Here is a 7,501-nt window from a genome sequence, read left to right on the forward strand (position 1 = left end):
AGGATAAACAAATAGAAAAACAATACAATTATAAAAAAAACTATAAAATAGAATTGAAAGAATATAACCATTTCCCAAAATTAAAATAGAATCAATTTTAATAGAATAGAAAATAAAAGATTAGAATGGAATAGAAAATAACAATAGTATAGGAAAAAAAACAGAATAGAAAGAATATAACCATCTTCCAAAATTAAAATTTTGAATAGAGTAAATTTGAATAAAAAAGAAAATCACATTATAGAATATAATAAGCAAATAGAAAAAGAATACAATTATAAAAAAAAAAACATTGAAAGACTATAACCATTTCCCAAAATTCAAATAGAATCAATTTGATTTTGAACAGAATAGAAAATAATAGTTTAGAATAGGAAGATGGCTATATTCATTCTGCTATTGTGTTTTTTTTTTTTTTTTCTATACTATTGTGTTAGTTTCTATTCTACTCTATTCTTTTCTAATCTATTCAAATTGATTCTATTTGAATTTTGGAAAATGGTTATATTATTTCTATTCTATTGTTTTTTTTTTTCTGATTTTTTTTTTCTATTCGAATTTCAGAAGATGGTTATCTTTCTATTTTATCTAATTCTATTCATTTCTATTCTATTATTGTCTATCCTATTGTGTTCGGGTTTACTCTATTATATTCTATTCTTTTTTTTTCTGTTATATTCTTTTCTATTCTATTTTATTCTCTTTTGGAAATTGGAAAACATTTTGAATACGAATAAACAAAACAAATTAAACAAATTTACTCCCCGCCCCCCATATGACAATGGTTTGCTGCTTGGCCCTGACATGTGAGGCTGAGTGCCATGTGTTCCTACCCCCGTACCCGGAAGTACCGCGTGGGGAATTGCAGGAAAGTACATTCCCCCCAGCTGCTGGTACCAGCTTTGCATCAAATGTATTTTATATGAGCAACGCACAAGTTTGCACGAAACGACCGGCGAATTCCCTGCCGAGTACAGCGTGTGGGTCGTGACTTGGCGTTTGGAAGAATTGTTGCATTTAAATTTGGAAAACCAGCAGTGTTCTATAATCAAAAATCCATTAGGAGATCCTAGCATGATGGATATTTACTAAACAAGTCCGCCCCGCTCACCCCCGGCTATGCCCAAGACTATGGGCGATTTCTACATAACCACACTGCCCTCTGGTGGAGCTCAGAGGGTTGGCTCTTCCAAGGTGTTCTATAAACAACCAGAAACATTTAGCAGTGTATACAGGGAGGAGGGGAAAAGTATTTGATCCCCTGCTTATTTTGTACGTTTCCCGCTGACAAAGAAATGATCAGTCTGTAATTTTAATGGTAGGTTTATTTTAACAGTGAGAGACAGAATAACAACAAAAATATCCAGAAAAACAAATTTCAAAAAAGTTATAAATTGATTTGCATTTTAATGAGTGAAATAAGTATTTGATTCCCTATCACTCAGCAAGATTTCTGGCTCCTCGTTGTCTTATATACAGGTAACGAGCTGAGATTAGGAGCACTCTCTTTAAGGGAGTGCTCCTAATCTCAGCTTGTTACCTGTATAAAAGACACCTGTCCACAGAAGCAATCAGATTACAATCTCTCCACCACGGCCAAGACCAAAGAGCTGTCCAAGGAGGCCAGGGACAGGATTGTAGATCTACACAAGGCTGGAATGGGCTACAAGACCATCGCCAAGCAGCTTGGTGAGAGGGTGACAACAGTTGGTACGATTATTTGCATATGGAAGAAAAACAAAATATCTGTCGATCTCCCTCGGTCTGGGGCTCCATGCAAGATCTCGCCTCGTGCCATCACTGCATGAACATACTCCCCTTTGGTTTAACCCTTTCATGACCAAGCCTATTTTTGACATTTGGTGTTTACAAGTTAAAATACATATTTTTTGCTTGAAAATTACTTGGAACCCCCAAACATTATATATATATATATATATATATATATATATATATATATATATATATATATATATATTTTAGCAGAGACTCTAGAGAATAAAACGGTGATTGTTGCAATATTTTATGTCACACGGTATTTGCGCAGCGGTGTTTAAAAAGCAACTTTTTGGAAAAAGGGACACTTTCATGAATTTTAAAAAAATGAAACAGTAAAATTAGCCCAACTTTTTTGCATAATGTGAAAGATGATGTTACGCCGAGTAAATAGATACCAAACATGTCACGCTTTATAATTCCACGCACTCGTGGAATCACGACAAACTACGGTACCTAAAAATCTCAATAGGCGACGCTTTACATTTTTTTTTCCGGTTACCAGGTTAGAGTTACAGAGGAGATCTAGTGCTAGAATTATTGCTCTCGCTCTGACGATCGCAGCGATACCTCACATGTGTGATTTGAACACCGTTTACATATGTGTGCACGACTTCCGTATGCGTTTTCTTTGCTGCGCGAGCTCGCGGCAACGGGGGCGCTTTAAAAAATAAATTTTTTCTTATTTATTTTAAAATTAATAAATTGTTTTTAAAAAAAAATATATAATTTGATCCCTTTTATTGCTGTCACAAGGAATGTAAACATAACGTAATAGGTGGTGACAGGTACTCTTTATAGAGGGATCGGGGGTCTAAAAGACCCTCGATCCCTCCTTTACACTTCAAAGTATTCGGATCGCCGTTTTCGGCGACTCTGAATACTGTATATATTTTTAAATCCCGCGCCATTGGCAGCCGAGTAAACCGGAAGTGACGTCATGACGTCGCTTCCGTGTTTACAATTAGGAGACTGGAATGAAGCCACTTACGCCAGAAGCGGCGGATCGTGCATCGGTGCTCCCGATTGAACGGGAGCCCTGGTAAGATGGGCGGGAGGGGGACGTGCCCTCCCGCTCCTCCGGCATAACACCCGAGCGGCTTTTAGCCGCATCGGTTGTTATGGCCGGAAAGCCAATCGCCCACTCTGAAAAATGGTACCGGGATGATGCCTGCAGGTGCGGGCATCATCCCGCTATAACCCCCGGAAGCCGAGTACGCACATCTGCGTACGCTCGGCGGCAAGGGGTTTAACCTTGACCTGCCGGAGTTTCGCTCCCTACCAGACTCAGAACTATGGAGATCTAGGGGCGTATACTACCTATGTCACTTGATCTCTAATGGCGAGCTAAAACAATTCGATATGCTAAGAGAAGAATGGGGACTCCCGGCCTCGCTATTTTTCCGTTATGATCAGATTCGTCACGCTTTTAGAACGCAATTCTCAGCAGGTTTTACCCCACTTGAAGTGAACCCCTTTTGTGGCCATAATATGTAGCTCGGATCCCAAAAAACAGATTTCTACATTTTATAATAAGTTAATCACACCCTCGAGCGGGGTCAGCTTACGCACTGAAGGGTAGGTGGGAGGAAAATGTTGGGGCACTCGAAGAGGAGGAATGGAGTGAAGCCCTAGACCAGTGATGGCGAACCTTGGCACCCCAGATGTTTTGGAACTACATTTCCCATGATGCCCATGCACTCTGCAGTGTAGGTGAGCATCATGGGAAATGTAGTTCCAAAACATCTGGGGTGCCAAGGTTCGCCATCACTGCCCTAGACCATTGCACACTGGTATCCCCCAAATTGTCAGATCGCCTCACACAGATATACATCCCCCATCGGGCATACAGTGGTGTGAAAAAGTGTTTGCCCCCTTCCTCATTTCCTGTTCCTTTGCATGTTTGTCACACTTAAGTGTTTCGGAACATCAAACCAATTTAAACAATAGTCAAGGACAACACAAGTAAACACAAAATGCAATTTGTAAATGAAGGTGTTTATTATTAAAGGTGAAAAAAAATCCAAACCATCATGGCCCTGTGTGAAAAAGTGATTGCCCCCTAAACCTAATAACTGGTTGGGCCACCCTTAGCAGCAACAACTGCAACCAAGCGTTTGCGATAACATGCAATGAGGCTTTTACAGCGTCCTGGAGGAATTTTGGCCCACTCATCTTTGCAGAATTGTCCTAATTCAGTTACATTAGAGGGTTTTCGAGCATGAACGGCCTTTTTAAGGTCATACCACAACATCTCAATAGGATTCAGGTCAGGACTTTGGCTAGGCCACTCCAAAGTCTTCATTTTGTTTTTCTTCAGCCATTCGGTGGTGGACTTGCTGGTGTGTTTAGGATCATTGTCCTGCTGCAGAACCCAAGTTCGTTTCAGCTTGAGTACACGAACAGATGGTCGGACATTCTCCTTCAGGATCTCTTGGTAGACAGCAGAATTCATAGTTCCTTTTATCACGGCAAGTCTTCCAGGTCCTGAAGCAGCAAAACAGCCCCAGACCATCACACTACCACCACCATATTTTACTGTTGGTATAATGTTCTTTTTATGAAATGCAGTGTTCCTTCTACGCCAGATATACTTGGACACACACCTTCCAAAGAGTTCCACTTTTGTCTCATCGGTCCACAGAATGTTGTCCCAAAAGTCTTGGGGATCATCAAGATGTGTTGTGGAGAAATTGAGACGAGCTTTGATGTTCTTTTTGCTCAGCAGTGGTTTTCTCCTTGGAACTCTGCCATGCAGGCCATTTTTGCCCAGTCTTTTCCTGATGGTGGAGGCATGAACGCTGACCTTAACTGAGGCAAGTGAGGCCTGCAGTTCCTTGGACGTTGTTGTGGGGTCTTTTGTGACCTCTTGGATGAGTCGGCGCTGCCCTCTTGGGGTAATTTTGGGCGGCCGGCCACTCCTGGGAAGGTTCACCACTGTTCCATGTCTTCGCCATTTGTGGATAATGGCTCTCACTGTGGTTCGCTGGATTCCCAAAGCTTTGGAAATGGCTTTATAACCCTTTCCAGACTGATAGATCTCAATTACTTTCTTTCTCAATTGTGCCTGAATTTCTTTGGGTCTCGGCATGATGTGTAGCTTTTAAGGATCTTCTGGTGGACCTTACTGTGTCAAGCAGCTCCTATTTAAGTGATGCCTTGATTGTGAACAGGTGTGGCAATAATCAGGCCTGGGTGTGGCTAGAGAAATTGAACTCAGGTGTGGACAACCACAGTTATAGTATGTTTTAACAAGGGGGGCAATCACTTTTTCACACAGGGCCATGATGGTTTGGATTTTTTTTTACCTTTAATAATAAACACCTTCAATTACAAATTGCATTTTGTGTTTACTTGTGTTGTCCTTGACTATTGTTTAAATTGGTTTGATTTTCCGAAACACTTAAGTGTGACAAACATGCAAAGGAACGGGAAATGAGGAAGGGGGCAAACACTTTTTCACACCACTGTACCTTACCCCCAACTAGAGTGTCCAGGTACAGACAAGACCAAACCGCCAACTGTCCCATGTGCACCCAGGCTTTGGGCACATTCTACCATCTGATGTGGGATTGTCCTAAGATGCAGGGCTTTTGGGCACAAGTAGTCCAATTCCTGCACGACACCATAGGCTCTCCCATCACATTGAACCCCAAATCGTGCCTACTGGGCATATATACCCAGAACCAGACATCAACAAATTCATCAAGATTTTCCTAAATGAAACGCTGTTCTCTGCTAGAAAAACCACAGCGAAACAGTGGATGAGGCCTACCCCACCTGGAGTTTAAAATGTGGCTAATGGAAGTAAATAATGGTCTAAAATACAATATGGTAAAATTTGTGATAAGTGGTTATAAGCCCCGGAGACTACACAATGAAGCCCCCTCCATATACTTGTTTTTTTCTATACAAATTGTCAAGTTCCTAATATCACTCTCAGTGGAGTGGGAACCATGAGAAGTATGAATATTTGCTGTACCATACAAGCCATGTTTCTATATTTTCAGGGCCGGATTAACATAGGGGCTATTGGAGCTGCAGCTCCAGGCCCCTTTCTCAAGATAGGCCCATTTGCCCAAAAAAAAATTGAAAAAAAAAAAAAAAAAAGATTGACTTCGAGGATTGTAGCTCGGCGATCAGGAGTCACGGAGACCCCACATTTGGAGGGTAGGTAGCTAAAGACCCACTCCAGCACTGGTTAGAATATGGGGCTGCTATCATCTATGGTTCTGGAGATACGGGGCTCCTTGCACAGCCTGTCAGAAGCTACATACAGAGCGGCAGTATAAATACAAGCTGGAACACTCTGCAGCAGACGGAGAGGATGACCTCACAGAGCTTATAATAATTATTTGTATATTACTCATGATGATTAACCCCTTGCCACCCAGGCCCATTCGGAGACTTCTCTCCTACATGTAAAAATCATCATTTTTTTATGCTAGAAAATTACTCAGAACCCTCAAGCATTATATATTGTTTTAGCAGACACCCTATGGAATAAAATGGTGGTCTTTGCAACTTTTTATGTTACATGATATTTGCGCAGCAATTTTTCAAACTTTTTTTTGGAAAGAAACTGTTTCATTCATAAAAAAAACCCCTCTAAAGTTAGCATGTTTTTTTATTGTGTACTAAGCGATGCTTTACATTTTTTTTACAGGTTTCATGTTTAGAGTTACAGAGGAGGTCTAGTGCTAGAATTATTGCTCTCGCTCTAACGATCGTGGCGTATGTAACTTGTGTGTATCTGGCTCTGAGCCTACCCAGGGACTGACTAGTATCTCTCCCCAGTCTGTCCCCACACACCCTCTCACCTGCTGACCTGTGAATGGGGCAATCACTCCCGCAGTGTTATTGTGTTCTGCCAGTCAATACAATGATTAGTGTTGCTAACTATAGCTGGCAGCACTGATTGTTTTGAGGAAAACCTGACAGGCTGGTTGTACTCAAGTCGGTTAATAGGATGACTTGTGTAAAACCAGCTAGCCCATACATAGATCGACTATGGCTGGTCTTTGCTTAATTGGTTTCAATCCATGTCTGGCCCGCTTAACCACTACACAGCCCCTAAACATCCTTCCACAAACCTTTACATTTTTCCTTCCCAGATTACTTCATCATCCTCTCCTATTCATAGTGCCCACTGTCATACCCTCCACACTTCTCTCCTATACATAGTGCCCACTGTCATACTCTCCACACTTCTCTTCTATACATAGTGCCCACTGTCATACTCTCCACACTTCTCTCCTATACATAGTGCCCACTGTCATACTCTCCACACTTCTCTCCTGTACATATTGCCCACTGTCATACTCTCCACACTTCTCTCCTGTACATATTGCCCACTGTCATACTCTCCACACTTCTCTCCTGTACATATTGCTCACTGTCATACCCTCCGCACTTCTGTGCATATCGCTCACTGTCATACCCTCCACACTCTTCTCTTATACATAGTGCCCAATGTCATACCCTCTACACTCCTCTGCTGTGCATACTGCCCACTGTCATACCCTTCACACTCCTCTCCTGCACATAATGCCTTCTGCCATACCCTCCACACTCCTCTCATGTACATAGTGCCCACTGTTAGACCCTCCACATTCCTCTCCCTCACCTGCACATACTTCCCACTTTTATACCATCCATACTCCTCCCCTATGCCTCTTACCCACAAAAACTCTTCTTTAAAATTATACTGAATATCCTCAATGTT

Source organism: Lithobates pipiens, unplaced genomic scaffold (genome assembly GCF_037356315.1).
Source record: "Lithobates pipiens isolate NorthernLeopardFrog02 unplaced genomic scaffold, aLitPip1_a1.2 Scaffold_3, whole genome shotgun sequence".
In the NCBI taxonomy this organism is placed as follows: Eukaryota; Metazoa; Chordata; class Amphibia; order Anura; family Ranidae; genus Lithobates; species Lithobates pipiens.